Raw genomic sequence first — 20,672 nt, 5'->3', positions numbered from 1 at the left:
GCATTCAGTTTTCTCAACTCTCCTTGAGTGTTGGCAAGAGATGTTCAGAACAAGATGGGATTTTGTTGCTTCCAATAATTTTTTTGAAACGCATTTAAGGCTGATTTTAAAAACAAAGGAATGATGGCATCACAGTGTAATAAAGACTGGGCTAAATGCTGGTCTCTGCTCTGCCCTTTAGCACTCCAGCAGCCACTAGATCCTCTCATGGATAATGGTCCATGTCCCACAGTTCTCTGCAAGATTCACACTGTTAAGGCTGGGAAGGAGGGCTGTGGCGTGCCCCTTACCCACACAGCTGTATGACACATGCTGGGAAAAGCCAGCAGCCTGGTCCCAAGCCCAGCATGAGAGCAGTCTGTGCTTTTCATCCCAGGATCTTCTCAGGCTCAGAAGCAGCTCTTCTGGTTTCTCAGCAGGCGTAACAATGGTGTTGAGGCTTCCAGGAAGCACAAGAGCTTGGTAACTCTCCAGGCACATTCTTCCCTCCAGATTTGTTTCAAGAGATTGCAGAAGGACCAAACACATTTTCAATTCATTTTCCAAGTTGCCAGCTAAGTTAAGGTGAAAAGCCTTCTCAGAGCCAGCAGAATTCTGCAAGGCTGCAAAGATGCTTGATTTTGCCTTGGTGCCCTTTGTTTTCCACCTTACCCTCCATTTTCCCCTTTACCTTTGATAATATTGGACAATAGGTCTGAAGACTGGGACAATTCTGAGGGCTGGCAGCAGGCTGGACAAGGAACTTGCACCAAGACCAGACACACAAACAGCAAACTATGGAGCATCAGGAAATCATCATCACCCGAAGAGACTGGCCAGGCCCAGGGAAGGACTGTGAAAAGAGCTTTTTCCTGGTTATACGAGAGAGAACAAGAGAAGAGAGCAGGGAGAGAAAACTGGCAGATGACCCAAGCTCTATGAAGGTTGTAAACCTCACACTGTCAGAGGTGTGGGTGGGGAAGCAGGATTTTCCAGTGGCTTTGAGAGGAAGGAAGGCCTGAGGAAAGCTCAGAGTGCCTTGAGACCTTCCAAAAGCAAATGTATGCCTGCCTATGCTGTGGTTGTCACACAGTCACTCAGGGAAATCTGGTTTAATGCTTAGTTAGCTGCTGTCATTCATTCATCATTGATGTGTAGATGTGAATTTCTCATCTAAAGGGCAATGTAGTAATTGAATATTTGTCAGTGATGGATGAGCAAGTTCCCCTGCTGTCATCACCACATCCAACATGGTACATTTTGCAGTAGTTCCCATAAAAGTCACTTAGTCACTTTTTGCAGCAGAGCTGTAGCAAAGAAGAGGTCTTTGGTTAGGGTTAGGGGGACAGTTCCAGCAGTTATGGGAATTTGACTCTTTAGTTGCCTCATGTGAATTTGGAGAGTTCAGGCAGCCTGAATGGTAGAACTTGGCATTGTGGGCAACCTGCACTCTTAAGGCAGTGAAAGGGGAACATCCAGGACCTTATATATAGTTGTGGTATGAATCCAAATGCTAACTACATCAGGGGGCAACTGTAGGCTAAATAACTGGGTCATAGCTGTCAGAGTAGATGGACCTTTATAGGCATTGTGTTTGTTTATTTTATTTCTCATATCCAGAATGCTCTGTTACGCAACCACAGAGCTTGCTGAGCTTGCCCTTTCTGTGAACTAGCCTGCATGGGAATTTGTAAGTGATGACATTGATTGCTCCTAGGAATCTTTGCTGAAGTTGCTAGGTTCTGGCCTCTTAATATAGCATTACTGATGCAAGCCTACTCCAAGGCTGAATCTGCATTACAAGTTTTTTTCCCCCTTGTTATTGAATCTGTGCAGACTCCAAGACTCCAGTGCAGCCTTGACGTGGCCTCCTGCACCCAGCACCACAAGGCCTTGCATCTTGCCTTGTTCCTCACAAAGTTCAGTGGTCCAGGAGGTAAAGGACTTGCCACCTTCTTTCCACCCACTTCTGCAACACTTTTGACTTCATATTGTTGTTACATTCTTTTTTGTCTGTTGATTAATCGTTCTGGTATTGTTGTCTTGGTTTGGGTTTAATTTCTCTTCCTGTGTTTCCAGTGATTATTCAGAACCAGAAGACCTCCCACAGTGTGTCTGGAGGGAGGGTATTCCCAGAATACTGTTCACATTGGGTAAAATTCTGTCTCCATGGTGGCAAATCTCCTGCCTACTTTAGTGGGGCCAGATTTTAATTTCTGGAACTCAACCAGTGCTTTTCTTCTTATTTCTGTGTGTATGCTCAGCAGACATCTTGCTTTCTCTCCCTCCCTTTTTCCTCCCCATGCTCCTAGTATCTGTGGGACCCTCAGAAATGTAGTGTACAGTGAACATCTGGATGGGACTAAGCCCTAGGGTTCCTTGCTAAACCAAGAATCTCCTTTTTAGTAGCACTGAGCACTTAAAAATGGGCCAGCATTTTCTCTCGTCTGCCTTTTAGCAAGATCCAAGCCTTCATCAAGTCTCTTGGGCATATCCACAGCCCAAAGTCTCTTCAGTATTTAGTCTTAGTGACTGTTTGCCCTCTGTGGTGGAATATTGTGTAGGATCCTGGGATAGCATGTTGTTATTTCTGTAACAGGTTGCTGAAAAAGTATTGATGGAAAAAATGAAAAACTGGAGGTTTTTTAAAAAAAGGAGGGGAGAGTGGGTGGGGGGAAATAGTGTGAAATATGTAAGAGTTCATCTCAGCTGACTTTACTGCTCTGATTTTTTCAGCTCTCCAGAGCATATGACAGACGACAACCTAAGGATCTTTTTCAACAATAATGTGTCAGAGAAATCTGCGGTGCCTAATTTTTAGTAGTGAGTTTTGCAAAATGCTAACATTTTTGAAAATCTCAGTGCAGGTGGAATTTCCTGCTCTACATATGATATGAGTGTAAGCTGGACTTGACTAAGATCTGAACTTGAAGGAGCTCTGGCTACACCAGCTTCAGAGGGTGGATTTAAGATTTGAGGAGACCATTGCAATATTCTTTGGGTCAGGCTCAGCTGGGATTGAATAATATGATTAAAAAAGGTACTTTTCCAAGAAAGTAGCATCTAGATATTCTAAAGGTATGGTGACACTGGCAGATGAAAAATAGTTATTGGATTTTATTCTTTTATGGCATCCATGGTCATTTATCTCTTTCAAGCAATTACTAATTTCTGCAGTAAATAATGTGCACTGTCTTTGCCAGTAAAGTTTATCTCTTCATAAATACTTCCCATTTTTCAACTTAGCCAAGCTTTTATGCTCCATTCATCCATTCAGTATGTTCCATCTCATCCCACCACATAGGGCCTCAGAAATCCCATTAGTACTATCTCTGTAGATGGAGGGAGATCCATAAATAATTCTACTGCACACATGAGCAGGACTTTTAGTGTGAAAAAGCACAAACTTTCCCCCAAGGTGTCATATCACCTGCAAAGTCCACAGAGTTTGGCACACTTGTACAACAGTGTGGGAAGTCTAGACAATATCAGTAGTTCATTTTCTGCCTCTCATTTTGTTCTTTCCATAATACCCTGCCAATGTACAGCTCATCGTGACTGTTAGGACCCTTTCAAATCTCTTCTGATAGCTCTTCATTAAATTTATTAATATAACTTTTCAGGTAATTATTTTGATGTATGTCTAAAATATCTTTCTGAAGAATAGTCAGCCTTTGGAAGAGGATGAAAGTGCATGATAAGAATCTGATCCACTGTTGTCTTGTAACCATTTGACTGTTCCTCCTTGCTATGAATAGTAGGGTTTTATAGGTGGAATGTAAAGGGGGAGGAAAATGTGGAAAAACTCCCTAGACACTAGTTAGTGCAGCAAGTTATTAACACTTGCATAAACAAGTCCTAATACTGTCCCAGAGAGAGAATACCGATGGGACCTAGTTAAAGACTGAGCAGATTGGGCCCCTTGTGCCTGGCATGTGACATAAGTCCTGGTGGTTCTACTAAAATCTTGTGGGGATATTGTACTAAATAATTGTCATGGACCAAAACTTCCAGTGAGCTGAGTTCCTAGATTGTTTTGGGATCAACACTGATGCCAACATAGCACTGATGGTTTGAAAGAGTCACCAAGTGAAACATAGCTGGTACTAAAAATGTTCTCTGGATTATCATATACACCTACGAGACTCCTGCCAGACTCTGAAGGGACAGGGAAGTTTTTCTGTTATAAAACTGTTCCTTCTTTCCATATGTTGAGAAGTGAAACTGAAAGTGTTTCTGCAGAGAAAATTGCAAAAAGGGATGTACAAAACTGCTGTGAATGAAGGAGGAAATTTAAATTCTAATTTATTTGTTTGTTTTCTGTTTCACATCTGTGTCCACTGACGCTGTGTACAGAGCAAGGATGAAGACATCAGCTCAATAAGGTCCCTTGTCCCCACTGAGCTGTGATATTTCTCATTCAGAGTGCATGGTAAGCACTCACAGCAGTCTGGACTAACCTAGGGTCCCAAAAAGACTGCAGATGCCATGAAGATTGCTTAACATTTAAGTTTAGGAAGAGATATAGAAGAAAGTGTTCACTTTCAGTAGTGGAACCTCCATTTTTTAACTCTGCCTGTACATTTGAAGTCTTTGACAGTCCCTGGCTTGCCTCTGTCTGTCTTAAATTACATTCCTGCCTCCATGTTGCTTTTATGTTGTGTAGCTGCCTTGGAAGCCCAGTCCAGAAGCCAACCAATTTCTTCCTGGTGGTTTTGTTTCAATTGGATGAATTTTCTGATCCAGAAGTTGTTTTGCCAGTATAACAGGAAGAAAGAAATGTGGAGCACAAGAGAAGAGAGGGACATAGAAGCCAGCTTTCACCACACTATTCCCAAAAGCCAGCACACTATCTCCATCACAACTGGACCCTACACAGCTGTCTATTTTGCTCAAAAATCATAATGAACAACTAGGCAAAGAAAGAATGAAGCTTCAAATCTCATTTGAATGCTCATATCTGAGTATATAAGCACTTTATTAATGTTCAGTGAATGCAAGAGCCATAAGGGATTTATTCTCTATGACAATGAAACTAAGGAAGAAAAAGTGCTCCTGTAAAGACTGTAGGTATTTGACTTGCTTGAGAAGGTTTTGGTAGCAGGGTAGCTTCTATCAGAAGCTGCTAGACTTCCTAGTTGTCCAGTGGAGCCAGTGCCAGCTAGCTTCAGGAAGCTGGAGCAGCCTGTATTTTCAGGACTGCACCCTGTGAAGGGACCCATGCTGGTGCAGTTAGTGAAGAACTGTGCCTGTGGAAAGGGCTTACATTAGAGAAGTTTGGAGGCCTGTCTCCTATGGGAGTGTCCCCATGTTGAAGCAGGGGAGGAGTATGAGTCCTCCCCCTGACAAGGAAGGAGTGACAGAGGAAATGTGATGAACTGACCACAACCCCCACTCCCCTCTGCTGCTAGGGGGAAAACAGGCAGTGAATTTAGGAGTGAAGTTAAGCCCAGAAAGAAGGCAGGAGTTGAGAGAAGGTGTTTTAAGATTTATTTCTCCTTATCCTGCTTTGATTTGATTGGTAATAAATTAGATTCATTATTTTTCCCCCAAATCAAGTCCCTTTTGTGCCTGATGGTAATTGGTGAGTAATCTCTCCCTATCCTCTCAGCTCGACCCACTTGACTTTTGTTGTATTTTCTCTGCCCTGCCCAGATGAGGAGGAGGAGAGTAACTTTGGTCAGCTCCTGGTGTGCAGTCAGGGTCCAGGTACCACACTGTATTGGTGCACAAGTGTGTCCTTAGATGTATCATTCCCAATTGCTCTGAATGTGCATTGCACGTGTGCAGGGGAAAAGGGGACCTGAGGACTGGCACCAATGATAACATAGTTTGTATCTTTCTCTGTATTCACTGTCTTTAGCAAGTATCTGAGTAAAACACTAAACAAGAAAGCTTTTAAAGCAAAATTGACAATGTAGAGCAAAATACAAATCTGAACTGCAAAGAGACCAGATGACTTCATACTAGCTAATCTCTTTTATTTATACGTGACAATAAAAGCCTTTCCTTGCAAGAGATTTTCAGTATCTTGCATGCAATTGACTTGATTATTTACGCTTGAACTGTCTGTGGAGTTTTTAGTCTCATCAGTTTTTATGCAAAAACCTCCACTGAAATCATCAGGAAGTGCTGTTTAAGATACAATGTGCTACTCTGATTCTGAATGTTTTTCTTATCAATTCAGAAATGAAACCAAATGGGAGACTCAAGGATCCAGCTTGGATCAGCACCTGAAAATAAGAAATAAGAAGTATGGCAGAGCAGTGGTTCTACAGTAAGGCAGGCAGAAGAAGGGGAGGATTCCAGTGTGCCTCTGGTTGCTGCTGTCATTCCAGATAGGCAAGGCAAAAGTAGTGCTCACCTATACTGTGGAGACCTCAGAAAGCCTTGCTGGGGTCAGGCTGTGCTGAATCAGTCAGTGCACACACAGATATGGGCCCACTTCCAGAAACCTCACAGGTTCCTCCCAGAGCAGATCACAGCAAGCAAACAGGTCTTGTAAATTTAGTGGGAAAAGAAGGACAATGAAAAAGCAGCTGTGCCTCTTGGAGGGTAAAAACAGGAGGCTGTGGTGCAGAAGGTACTCAGAAAGTCATTTCTACAGCAGTTGCTCTCAATTCTGCTTGCATGTATTTTGTTCTGGCTGCATTGCTTCATGAGTGTCTGTTCGCCTTAGTACTCCATAGTGAGGGTAACTCGAAAGAAGTCAGGCAAGAGCTCTGCTGATAAAATATTTCCAGTCATTGGTACATAATGTTTTTCACCTTATTCATCCAGGCTGTGAGCCTGTGAACATACAAGAGAATCATTTGCTCAGGGATGCTGACTGGTTTCTCATAAGAATTTAAAGGATCATGTGCATGCTTACACCTGTAGTTCTTGTGTTGTAACCAGCAATCCTCTGATTTCTCAGAAAACATGAGTTAGAAGAGATCAAGTGAAAGGGAGGGGGGAGTGTGCATGTAACTATGTGATAGTTTTTTGTATGGCGGAAAAACAGTCTTGCAGGAGATGTCTGGCCTGCAAGAAGCATCCAGAACTGCCGTGGTCTAAATTTTCTCCAGTGTCCTGTAGGGGCAACAGCTCAAACTTTCACATACAGTCTCTAACACTCCACAATTTCAGCCAAAAAAAAAAAAAAATTAAAAATCAGTGGTACTTGCTCGTAAAATATTAGTGAAATCCTACTCATTTTTTCATCACTTTCCTCCAACCCCTGCAGAAATTAGGGTGCTTCAGGGATCCTCCAGGGTTGCAACAGTAACCAGGCCACTTCACCTAGAAATGAGAGTACCTATTAAATTCTTAATACCTGGACATTCTGTTGTTCTGGATGTGAGCAATTCTAAGTGAAGATAGTGCTTGAAACTGATGCTTTGAGATTGATAGGCCAGATGGAGAAACTGTCTTATGAGTGTTTATAGAAAATGGGAATGACTGGGAGAGAAGAAGGTAACAGGTCAAGCCCAATATCCAAGAGGAAATATCCAGCTTCTGGCATGCATGTCAGAGGATTTTCTCCTGCCTGAGAGCTGGGAATGGGAGGGGTGCATTAGCCCTCTCATTTAGGGGTGCTGAAAATAGGACCCACGTGGATATATTCTTGCCCAGCTAGATGCCTTCTTTGCCACTCCAGTGGCAAGGCTGGAGAAGGTATATCCTGGGGATAAATAAATATATCCTGGGGAATATACTCAGGCTGTACTCAGCACAGTGCACACTAGCATCAGAGTTGCATTAATGAATATCCACCCAAACTGGCTTTTTATTGTGACTGTCTTTTGCAAGTGCCACTGCATTTGACTGTTCTTTTCATTGTAACTCATGTTAACATATCTGAAGCACTCAGGGAGTAGGCGAGAACATAGGCTTAGTTGGGTGGCAATAATTAAGCCATGAATTAATATACACAATGTGCAAAACAACTTACCTGGAGATCTCTGTGAATTTTTTCCGCTTTCTATGTGGCATAGTGCTATAAGACAATTTAAAAAATGCTCCTACAGGACAAGTACACAGAAAATGTATAGAAGAAGGGCCACTGGCAAAGTCAGAATATGAAAAGTACTTAGCTGAAATAGCTTTACTAAATTTATTAAATTGTAGCATCTCAGTGGGGGGAAAAAATCACACAAAAGGGGTTTAAAATCTGCCAGTTCCTTGCTCAGGTAATTAAATAACACAGTGTTATTATAAAAGTGTTTTCAGCTGCTAAGGTTTTTTTGGGAGACAGCCACCAAATGTGGTGTGTCACATATACATGAGAAACCTGACTTCAGATTTTGCCCCCAAGTGCTCAGGATATTGAATTCAACTAAGGTGTTGCTAAACTTCATTACTTCCCTGTAATTACATTTTTAAAAGGCACCACCAAATTATCTTTCTGTGCATGAATACCTGTCAATCTGTAAGACTAAAATAGCCTTAAAGAAGGATGTTTAGAAAAATGACCCTTTACCAACCTATTATTGGAGATGGAACATGCTTCCAGCTGTGGAGAAGCCTGCAGCCTAAGAGCACACTTCCAAGGAAACAGTTTTGGAGGAAAGCTTTGGGAGAAAGGTTGTGGTTTTAGTTGGTCACCCTCAAAAGTTAAACTACTATAAATGTATATTCCACAGGGCAGAAGCAATTGCATGTGTTTGCAGTAATTCCTTCTGTCTCTTTTTTATTCCTGAATTAATCCTTCAGTTTTTGCTTGATTGTGACTGAAAGATACAAGACCACTTCCCTTGTAAAAACTTAAATTTACTATAAAGTGGTACTCAGCTTTTAAAAGCCCTTTTTCCAGACCAGATATAAAATATACCAATATTTTAATCTTGTGTTTTCTAAAGGCTCCTGGGGTCTAACTTGTTCTGGGACTGCCTGGGAACCTCCTGGACATGACCACTTTTCAATGAGAGGAGTGGAAAGTGCAAAAACTTGAATACAAAAGGAATGGCGAAAGGGGTTAAAACCGAACTTAATGCCACAGAGTTTTGACTCTAACATTACAGTAGTATAATAAAGAGAAATAAAAATGAACAGTGCAAATGCATTTACATTTTTTGAAGTTACGTGGTTGGTTTCCAGGTGGTAAAAGTGGTTTTGTTACTTTTATTTTTCTAGGGAGGTATCATTATGTAGGGTAACAACTCTTTCTTCTGCCTCTCCAAGCAGTGTTAATGCTCAGAACATAAAAGAAAGAGGAAAAGGACTGTATAATAACTTTAAAAATTGAAACAGAGACAAAGGTTTTTTTTATGCAGAGAAACAGTGGGTTTAAGTTATTCTGTTTCAATTTGAGTTTCACATGTAGAGCGTTAGGGAGATCTTGATGCTAGTGGTGGCGGCCAAGTGACCTAATGAACATATTTTCAAGTAAAATTCCAGATGCAATTTGTTGAAACTTAAATTGACCTTTCCCATCCACTGCTCCAAGAAGAAACTCAGAAAATGGATGCCTTGGGTTTGGCCTTTGTCATGTTCCCATGAGCATTTCAGCAAGCATCCCTGATAAAACTGGGCTTTGGAGGGGATTTTCTGATGCCAGAAGTTGTTCAGTTGAAATTACACTTGGACTGGAGGCTTATTTGAAAGGAAATGCTAAACGCCCCTAGATTTATATACCTAAAACCAGTTTCTGTTGATGTCCCTGCAGGATTTCCTACCAGCCAGACCCAAGGCTCCAAGGGCACTTTGCAAATGAGAAGTTGTCCTCAGATGCCCTTTAGCAAGCTTTAGTGGCCTCTGGGTGAGATTGAGTTCCCTCTTCAATGTTGGTTTCTCTGCTTATTGTCCTGGTTGTCCCTCTCTGGGTTTTGTCACACCCAGCATTTTGCAATCCTGTAAATGGAACTCACTTTTTTGTCATGTTACTTGTGTGAACCATGAATGAAAAAGCAAGAGGAGTAGGTAAATGAGGAGGGAACATGTGTGCACTCTTTAGGTTGGAGAGACAAAACTCTTGGTTTCAGACCTCAGGTCAAGAAAAACTGTGCTATGTCCTTTTTAATACGGGCTCATTTGGGACAGAAAGGAAGGCAGACAGGAAGGAGACACAGGTTCAGGAGGGGACTCACATTAAATTAATTTGAACTCTTTAAATTGATATTGTCAGTTTGGTTTCAGTTGTTGTAAAGGAAGATTTTTTTTCTTCTTCTTCTTTACATGAAGCTATTTTCATAAAATTTTTTCAGACAATATTTCAGTGTAACACTGGCACTGGCAGGCCTGGCACTTCAGATTTATTTTTAATGGAGAAAAAAATGTTGAGCTATTGCATGATTGTCAGAGGAATGTTCCAGTTAAAAGGAGATTGGCATCAACTGATTTAAATTTTCCAAAATAAACATACAAGATAAACAGCTGACCTCTTCCTTTATGAGAGCTTTTCTTGATTGTTGTTCTGTACTCATGTGTTCTCTGTGAGTGCATTGAATGTTCATTAATGTACTAAGACAAGCTTGTTAGAATTTTATTTGGTACACTAGCCCTACCACAAGACACAAGTAACATTTTGGACATCTCTGTTCCAAACGAACAGTGGTTCTGCACACCTCCTAGTCACATTTTAATACTCATCCTATGTGCTTGTGATGTGGTTTATATGTGCTCATTTTTCTTTCCTGTGAAATGCTTTTGATTAGATAAAAAATATTGCTTAATCCTCTAAGTAAACCATGAAAGCAACCTAAAGAGGATGCAAAGGACATTAAAAAGGTTTACTTTTCCAAAAGGAAAGGTTTTGCCATAATTTGTTTGTTTGGGATTTTTTTTATTATTTCTAAACTAATGAAAAGGGACATGGTTCTCATAAAAACAACTATACATGGACCAATTAAATTGGGCAGTTTTGCTTAACTTTTCAGGAAGTCCCTGTAGAGGTGTTCCTGATGGAAACTATGAGCTGTTTCAGACTGCAGAAATCTACTTTAATTTTCCTGCTAGTACTCTGTCCCATTTATATGAGGTCTATAGATCCTATCAGCTGACAATGTCATCTCCTACCTGCCAATCCATAAATGCCAGCAGTCTGAGTAATTTGCACCTCTGCAAAAGTCTGACCCACAGACCCAGTGGCACAAAAAAGACCTTCCCAGTACACAGACTATCCAAATAGTGAGAAGTTGCAAACTTTTAGGTGTAAATGTCCACATTTTGCTGTTGGGGGTCTTGATCAGATTTCCTTCTCAGTCAGAGAACTGGCCACAGCTGTAGATACATTGCTGATAGTGAAACTATTGAGGAGGCTGCAGGGAAGATCAGATCTGGGATAAAGCTGTTCAAAAGCTGCATGATTACACTGGAATATAAAATGTGTTGCAAGGTTTGATAGGCTTGTGATAGGCTTTTAAGGAAAGGAGAGTTCACAGCTGAACTCATCTGTCACTGTCGGATGTTGAAAAAAATATTAAATCTCTGTGATTTGGTGCTGCATGAAGTGCTCTTTTGAAAACTGGGTATTACAGCTTTTCGCTGCCACCCATCTGCAGTTCTGCACTGGCACAGAGATGAATGAGCTGGCTGGGGAGCTGGTGCAGTGAATGATGCTAATTGCTAGCAAATCTGAAAGGGACTGTGTCGTGCAGCCATTACAGTTGTGGAGAGTAGACTCAGCTACCCAGGACATCCCTTCCAGAGCAGGTCTCTTACAGCTTCCACTTTAAGCACAGAGTAATACTCCCTGTGTTAAAGGTACTGTTACACTGAACTGGTTTCTACACTTGTCTGCCCTTTTTCCTGCTCTTGTTTTAAAACATCATCACATAAGGCTCCAGAGGGGGGAAAAAAAAAAAAAACCAAAACTGAGAATAGTGAAGTATTTGAGATTAATTAGTCTAAATGAGACACTTTTGAAAACTCCAGAAGTTGGTAGTACCTCATCATAAGTGTTGCCAGTGGTCAGTAAAGGTCAGAGCTGTCCTTTCTCTGTGTGTATGAGGGAGGACCAGATGCAAGAACTTACCAAGAGTGTGTCCTTAAAGGGGGCCCTAGAAATTAAGTGTGCACTGTTTTCTGTTTGGATTAAAACTTCCTTCTGTAAGGATTCTGTGAAAGTGGATATTAAAGAATTCCTTGCAGAATTTTTAATTAGGGACTTCAAAAGAGGAAGTGTATGGATACTGTAAGAAGCCCATAGGGAGGAGATTTAAACTGGTAGAATGCTTTGAAAGCACCTACAATTTTTTAAAACTACTGCATTTCTCATAAAATTAAGAGGTGACACTTCAGCTTGTCATGTTATTTTCCTTCATTGCTAACAGACATATAAACAGCAGAAATTGTTTCTTCTGTTTTGGAAAAATGGATGTTCTTATGTAATTGATCATCCTATAATCTGTTTGCCTATGTGCTCATCCTGGAAGAGAAGAAATAGTGAAGCTATAGGCTGTATCTGTAGTGATCTGTTCAGGTTCACATTCTTACTTTGTTTCAATGTATGTATCAGCCCTGTCCACAGAATATTGTACTATTGCTGGTGCCACACCATCCAAAAAGACTACATCTACAACCCGATGGAATTTGAGAGACTGAAAAGCATGTTCTTTGCTTTTAAACTGGGATTTTTTAGAGTCATTGAGAAGTTGGTGGGGCTCCATGACTTTGGGATTTTTTTTTCTGCTGTTACAAATTTGTCTACAGCTGAATTGCACTTAACTCAATCTTTATGTCTTGAGCTGCAGTACGTAGATAAGCTATGTCCTGTGACAAAACTAAGATGTCCAAATCAAATCAGGTTAGACAGTCTTGTAAAGTTAAAAAATATATTTTCTCTGAGTTGTGCTGTTTCTGTCAAGTATTCTCTGTTTTTATGGACTTGCAAGAATTAATCTTTAGCCTAAGCAGTGTACTTTGGTCCAGTGTCTCCCAGGTTTTTGGGGACAGGTACCTGACAGTCCTGTGAGCATGTGGCAGGAGACTGGAAATGGTCAATTCCTGCAAGTCCACATGTGTGAGCTGGCAGGAGGGACACTAATTTCACTGTGAGGTGTCAGAGGGCAAAAAGAAAAAGGTGTGACATAAAATGTTACGGTTTCTGCACATATCTGATGTTTGTGGGCAACCCTTGGGTAGCATGGAGGATGGGGAAGGGTGTGTGGATAGATGACCATGGAATGCTGTCCTAATCTGCTCTGACTTGTCAGGCACAGTGTTCCTACAGCTGTGCCCTGCTTCAGGCACTGGAGCTGCTGCTGCAACAGAGCATTCTCAGGCATGTTGCTTCCTTATACTGAACAAAAAGGCAGACTGTTCTTCCCTTAAAGTTAAACTTCAAAGCTGGTAACTGTTAAAAGTTGTATTTTGCTAGTGACGGCAGTAAAAATCACTGACCTGATATGCAGGTTCCTCCACCATCTCTTAGGTGGGGTGGAGGAACCTGCATATCAGGTAAGGGTTACCTGATAGGGTTTTCTCTTCTGACTTCATTACTGTGGGTTGTGGTTTTTTGGTTTTTTTTTAATATCTAATGAGAAAGACATCCCTGGGTGAAATTTTTATTATGGGCATTTCTAATGGAATTGAATTTCAGCCAAGGTTCACTGTCCCCAACATGCGTGATGAGGAGGGAGTTCTTACCAACATGCACAAAATTAATGCCCACAAAGTTCTGGGCTAACAACTTGCCCCTTTATCCTGGAAATGATCTTGGCATCTCAGGTGGAGCCTAGTGTTAGCAGCATTGGATAGGAAGGCGTGATCATGTGTGAGAGAGGGAGAGAAGATAAACACTCTTTGTTCAAGTAATTCCACCACTGCTGAGCTCTTCAGCCCTCTCCTTGTGCATTTGCTCATTAAGTCCTTTAATAGATGCACAGGTATTTTTGTGACATCTTTGCTTAAGGATGTTTGGTGTTACTGCTCTTGAGAGTTCAGTACCTGATTCCTCAGTACTGTGCTTTGCTGGTGACCTGAGAGTTTATGCAGTAGAAAGTATTTAAAGAGACAGATTGGAAAATCATGCACACACTGCCACGAGAGACAAACTCAGGCAGACTGTGAGCTTTTCCAGCCCCCTCATTCAAAAATAAACAGGTGGTGTCTTTGAGGCAAGGTGCTGTTCTCTGTTATAACTGTGTGCATAGTTGTAATTGTGGAAGCAGTTCATTGTGATTAGGCAGAAATATAGAGGGTTTTGTTTGTTACAAGCAGTCCTATGTTTTACATCTAGTTCTCAACATTAATTTCTCCTTTGTGGATTTTCACTGACTAGTAGCCACCTTGCCCATGACCTGAAGAAGGAGTGAGAAGTTTCTAACATCTTATAAAAAGCTGCATGTCCATTTCCATGTCCTAGCTTCATTCTGTGCCTATGGTATGTTGCTCTTCCAAGCACCAAATGCTTTCTTGCATTTCCCTGCTGTCCCGAGGAGAAGCAATCTCAGCTGGCTTTTTGCAGCTGCTTTCTGCCATGGAGTTCCCCAAGGAGAGGTCACAGTCCTTCAGCATGATCAGACCAAAGAAAAAAGGTTTTGGAAACCACTGTTTTACATTGGGTCTTCTGGATTAATATTGTGTCCAGCTGGGGATACCACTGCAGCATGATTGCTCTGAGGGATTTGTGTGGTGTTGGCTGGTTCATCTCTAAATCATCCCTTTAAAGGATGTTCTTCCTGATGTTCCTTAGGAGCACAAGAACTGAAATTTCTCTCACCATAACACTCTTGCTCATTCAATCCAGTATTTGAGCGAGGCTGTTATTTCCTTCTTTCAGGCTTGCTGGAAGCAGAGCACACTGCTGACTTGGGTTTTTAAAATATAGATAAGGAAGTTCAGTCACGGTAGCAGTGCCCAGGATAGCCCATGGAAGCCAAGATGCACAGGATTAAACTGTGGGATTATAATGCTTGGATGTAAAAGTCTCTTTATTCTGCCAGCCTGCCAATAAGCTGTGTGTTGTACACCACACACTAGTACATACAGCATTTAGGGTCTGCTTTTGTCTCACACCTGCTGTCCCTTCAGAGTTTTGAATGGCTGGCAGTGTGAGTAAAGGTGTTTGCTCACTGCTCAAAGGGTGTTTGTCTCTCCAGATGTTTCACCTTGGCTACTGGGATAATCCTTGCAATATCCCTTACACACCATTAAAAACACATGACAAAGCATGTTTTTTTCTGTAACTTTAACCCTTCATGCCCATTGTTTTGCAGTAACACCAAGGAATGCTGGTCATTCAGCAGCTAAGAAAACCAATAGTCCCCATTCCACACCTCATGCAAGGACAATTTGCAGGTGTTGAATGCAGTAATATATTACCAACTGCAGCTGAGGTACTTGAAAATCACAACTGTCATGTACTTGCAGCCCTGTGCTTCAGTGTTTTTTTAACCTTTTCCCTTCTTATGGGAGATGTAATTTTCTGATTTTCAATTAAGGGCATGAATAATTTTGCATGTTCTAAATAATAATAATAATTTGTACCAGTTGGTACTTTGAGTGAAATACTTCCACATTTACTTATGGAACTTCCCATGGGATCAGAAGGACATGGTGTCCTGACCAGAGGTGCACCTGGTGCAGTGTTTGGGCACTGAGAATAACCAGTGGTGAACAGTAAAGGAGGGTGTGCAACAGCATCCCATTGTCCATCTCTGCTTCTAGACAGAGGGAAGGCCTGGAAAGAAAAAGGAAAAGCAAGGGTTTAAGGGGCTGGATGCACTGTTGTGAAGAAAGTAGAGTGGTTTTTGTCTGTCAGTGAAACAAGATGAGAGTGTGGGACTGAGGTATGGGGTCAAAGATGGAATAAAACACTTTGTAGTGAATAAAATCTAATTGGTGACATCCCTGTCTATGGCATGGGGTTGGAACTAGATGATCTTTAAGGTTGCTTCCAACCCAAGTCTTTTTATGATTCTGTGAAGACCAGATGTGCAGGAAGGACCTTGAATGTGGGAATGAGCTGATCCAAGAGCATAAAGTGCAAGAGACAGTATGATGACTCCATTGACTGTTCTGGTAATCCTTGTGACCAAATTTTGACTGAGTTTCCAGTGAGAAAAAGGAAAGTCTAGTCATGTGAAAAGAAAATTATATTGCAGTATGTAGGCCACAGAAGGAGTTTCCCTGCTGGTCCCTGGAACATGATGAGCATGACCCATTAAGAGTAAGAACAAAGAGGAAATTAAACTGAAAGCAAAAATATTTTATTTTCTTGTGTCATACCTGGCAGAGGCATGTTTGCTGTATCACAGAGAAGTTTGGCAGCTGATTAAAAGTTCCCAAAATGTCAGCTAGTCTATTACAGAGAAGAGACTGATTTCCAAAATGTTGACTACTAAAATAATGTTAATATGTGCTGTGAATTTCAAAGGCTGAATGTTCTGATTCCTGGGTAAAATCCCAAGGATTTAGTATATGCTCATTAAAGATAGATGTACATATATATACAATGGGAAAAAAGAAGTTTTGCTTTTCTAGCCAGTTGGGCCCAACTACTTCCATACAATAACATCTGTCGTGTGTTCTGCCCCTTTTTTTGCTCAGACTTTTGCAAATGTGTTTGCTGTCTGCTCCCAGTGTTATTTACCCTTATTTGGACAATTTTTTTTTCTTTCTTTTGGAGAAAGCATTTGGCTGCTGATACTTTCTGCAGTCTCTCTGAAAATGAGTTTACTGGTCTTGCCAAAGCCCAAAAAGTCTTCTCAGGTAATTGACGTTAAAGTTTATTGCTTAAGTACACGTTCCAAATTTAGGTTTCAGAAAATTAGTTCTATTACTAATAAATTTTCAATTTTGATCCTTGGCTTGAGATACTGGGGTGTGATTTCCAGTTGATGATGATGATGATAGTAGCCCTTCATACTGCAGGATGTTTAAAGACAAAGAACCATGTGTTTGGCTGTTTTTCATTAAGAGATGCTGTATTTTCTCCAAACCACATACTCTAGAAGAAGATTAAGGGAAGAAATTCCCTTTTATTCAGTAGTAAGGAAAAAAACAAAAACCAAGTTTACTTTGGGAGAGCCTCCAGAGTTTTACGTCATATCCAGACTCATCTGTCACATCTCTCAATCACTTAGGGGTTTGGTGCAGGTAAACATATTTTTGAGGTGTCCTCTGGAATTAATCTTGCCAGGTCATGGCATGTTGTTCTTTCCTGTGTGCTGGTGTCTGGGTATTCTTTGCAAAATGTTTCAGACATCATCTGCTTTCCCTCCTGGAAGAAGCTCTGTTGCTATTAGTACATTCTTAGAGCTCTGGCTTGTTATTTACAAAAATGGCTCTAACCTTTTCTTCCAAAAGCAGTTACCACACAAGTACTTGTTCCCCTTGCTGCTCAGATAAATCTCCCTCTGATTCTAGGAAACAGCAATAAAATATTTCCCCAGTGCTCTGCTCTCAGTCATAGCCAGCCAAACTTCTTAATCTGTTTTATTAGCCTCTGTGTACAGGAGGACTGCATTACTAGCAAGGGGTTTTATAATCCTTACTCCTCCAACATATTCTCACCATTTCTTTTGCATTAGAGATTTTATTGGCATTTTTTACATGTATTTTATGTTAGTGCAGTTATGGCCCATTCTATAGTGTTACAATTCTCTAGATGATACGGAAGGAATTTGAGAGTTATAAAATTATCCAAGGAGTACTGTGAGATTATTAACTTGAGAATAGTTTTAACAATCAGTAGTAATTTTAAAAGAAGGGGTCTTAGTGATAAATTTAATTGGTATTGTTGTGGAATTATTTGCCCTTTGAGGTAATAATTTCATAAGATGCTCTTCCTCTTAGACTAGAAACAGCCAAGTGATGCAATGGGAAGGCCACAGTAGGAGGTAACAATAAACTCTGTAATGGTAAAGTGCTTTGTTAGACAGACAATAGAGGACTCTAGATATGTCTCATAAATCAAATGTGATAAATTGTATCCTGGTTGTTCTTATACTGGAAATAAAATCTGACTAACACTGCTTGCATTGGCATTCTTCTGTGGCTTCAAGCTGAGCAGAATGTGTTTCGATAAAGATGGCATATCAATGCCTCTAGTGACTCTGGATGTATTTTCTGATCAGGTCCTCAAAGCTCTAGGAGATGGCCACGTTTCTGGTTTCTTATGAAGCAAAATCCTTAGATATATCTGAATGTTTTCTTAGAAGAAGTGAGCCCTAGACTGAAATAAGATTCATGGCAATCCATGCATTTTAGATACTTGTCTAGATCTGGGAGCATAACTAACACCAGGGATTTCATGGTTTTGTTTAAATCTGTCTTCACAAACTGAGGAGTTCTGAAAGAAGGTATATTTCACTACAGTGAGGATGTAGTAGTAGTACATCTCTGCTTACTCTCAAATGCGTTTAATAGCAGAGAGCTACCCAAAGGTCTGGAGAAGGAAAAAAGTGCCATCTTAGACAAACCTTATATATATTTAATGCTAAGAAGCTTTTGTTGTTAACATTTTAGTGTGGTCTCATTTTTCTGCTGATTTCCTGGATGCAAATTGCTTATTGACATTTGAGCCCAGTTATGGGTTTTTACAGCTTGGTGAGCTGGGGGAAAACTCAGCTTCTGGGGCAAGCTGGAACAATTTTAGGAGAGCCCCATGGCACTGTCTGTGTCCTAGGGACATCAAAGGATAGTATAGAATGTAGCCTCCTCGGGAGGGGCACAGCGGTGATCAGGAGTGAGGCCTCCATGAGTGCAAAGTCCACCAGAGTTTCTCCAATGCAAAGTTCACCAAAGTTCACCAGCTTGTTTCTCACCCTTGAGTGGGTCAGTGCAAGTACATCTTAGCTGGTGCCCATGCCTGTGTGTTTGGCAGAGGAATGGGTTTGTAAATGCACTTTTCATTTACTGTTCAACGCTTAGCTCCCTCCCAAGCCTCTTGCAAGCAGTATCAAATTCTTAGAAACCCATTGTCTGACCTCTTTCTTTTGGAATATTTATTAGTGTACAACAGCTACAGACTTACACCAATGGTTATGAATAGCAGCAGCAGTAGGTAACTATTACTACTGTGCAATCTTACTGTTTTCAACACACCAGAGTAATTAGCTATTTTCATCCTTGTTTGATTGCACTAATATTCAAATGTAAGCATCACTTGATGCACTTTTCAAGAAGCAAGAGCTGTACCACCTTTGTGTAGGCCACTTCCAAATCTACACGGTGATATTCTTCCCATGGTAGTGTAATTGATTTAAAATAATATTGGCTAGAGAAGGAGTTTGGTTAATTTCACCTCTCAAACAAATGTGTGTCAGGAAATACAAGTGAGTGGAAAAAGTCTGTCTGGATAGGCAGCATGCTGTGGTGTATTATGTTTCCCTGACATGAGAGGAATGTGGCAGGGAGGTCTACAGTTCCCTGCTGTAGGCACTAACACTGGCTGGAAAGCAGCTTGAGATGTGCCTTTTGCTTCATTAAGCAAAAGGCTTTCTCCCCATGGCAAGAAGTGCTGTAAAGCACAGCGGAAGTATTATAGTGTGTGTAGTTAAGACAGGGTTGCCAATTTCAAGTATCTAAAATCACAAGTCAGATATTCCAGCATAAAATCTGTCTAGAAAATAGAGATTTAATTTTTAAAACACTTTGTTTCCTTTTTGCCTCTTGAGCTTCATTTATTTTTAAGTGAAAGCTGAGATCTTCACTGAAAGTTGAGATCCTCGTCTGACTTCAGGGCTTTAAGAAAAACAGCAAATTACAAAAAACTTGCAAAAGAGCCATAGGGGTTGTTAACAGTGAGTCAGGCATCTCCTGTAGAAGCTGCGTGATTGTATAAGCTTTGTCATTGTAAATAGGATCTGAAAGGCAGGGATGCAAAACGCAGGCTAAGCTCCTGGCACTTGCAATGTAGTTGAGGTTTGATTACCTTGAACAAATAACAGTAACTGTGGTGGCTTGTGTTATTGAGCAGGCAGCCAAAAAAAAAAACTAACAAAATAAACCGGCACAGTCTGGCAAGCTGTGTTGTGTGGGGAGCCACGGTGAGGCAGTTTGAAGACCTTGCAGCCAGAGGTACCTGCAGCTGATCCGTGTCTGGTGTAACTTCTGCAGTCTCCCAGAGTTTGCTCCTGTGTGTGAGGGGGTCAGTGGCAGTGTTCCTGTTTCCAGGAGCCAGCAGATAATGCTGAGGGATGCATTCCTTTCCTTCTGTTGCCTACAGCTTCCAAAGGAATGGCAGTGCTTCCCTGAAAGGGAAGGTGTAAGAATGGTGATATCCAAGTTGTTCTCCCCACTCTGCCGAAGCTGTAGCTTTAGGATTTTCAGCTGCCACACTGCTGGCAACTAAGGAAGGTGGAGTGCTTCTGTTTCTAGGCACTATCACAGTGCTGGAAAATCAATGCCAGATCATAGGCATAAGCATTTTTAGGATCATTCCTTGTTCCTGCACTTCAGTTCCAAAGAAGACTACAAAAGCCCACAATTTGCAAAGACTAAGATCCAAGAATTTGAACAATTTTATAGGATTTGTAAAATAAAACTCAAGTTTGCTGGTTTGGAGAGTGTGTGATCCTGTACCCCCACCAGATGTTAGGTATGTGAGCTGCAAATCTGGTCCTGTTCTATCTGCCTGGTTTGAACTCTTGAACTTGAGATTTTTTTTTTTCTGCTGTGCAACCCTGGAAGAAACAACGATTCTTAAAATAACATTTCAGCATTATTAAACACTGCTTGTTGGATGCTCTGACATTTGGTGTTGGCAGCTCTGCCTGCCTCTTCAGCATGCGTTTGGCTGTAACTATTCAGGCAGTCCTTTTCTTCTG

The 20,672-nt window shown here is 41.1% G+C and overlaps 1 protein-coding gene across 1 annotated transcript in view; it reads left to right on the top strand.

Annotated features, from left to right (window-relative positions):
- RNF150 (ring finger protein 150) overlaps positions 1–20,672 on the top strand; it is a 113,465-nt gene that overhangs the window by 83,827 nt on the left and 8,966 nt on the right. The window lies entirely within an intron of this gene.

This window comes from Passer domesticus, chromosome 4 (genome assembly GCF_036417665.1).
Source record: "Passer domesticus isolate bPasDom1 chromosome 4, bPasDom1.hap1, whole genome shotgun sequence".
Classification (NCBI taxonomy): Eukaryota; Metazoa; Chordata; class Aves; order Passeriformes; family Passeridae; genus Passer; species Passer domesticus.
The sequence above is the reverse complement of the archived record's forward strand: the minus strand, read 5'-3'. Positions and strand labels throughout refer to the sequence as shown.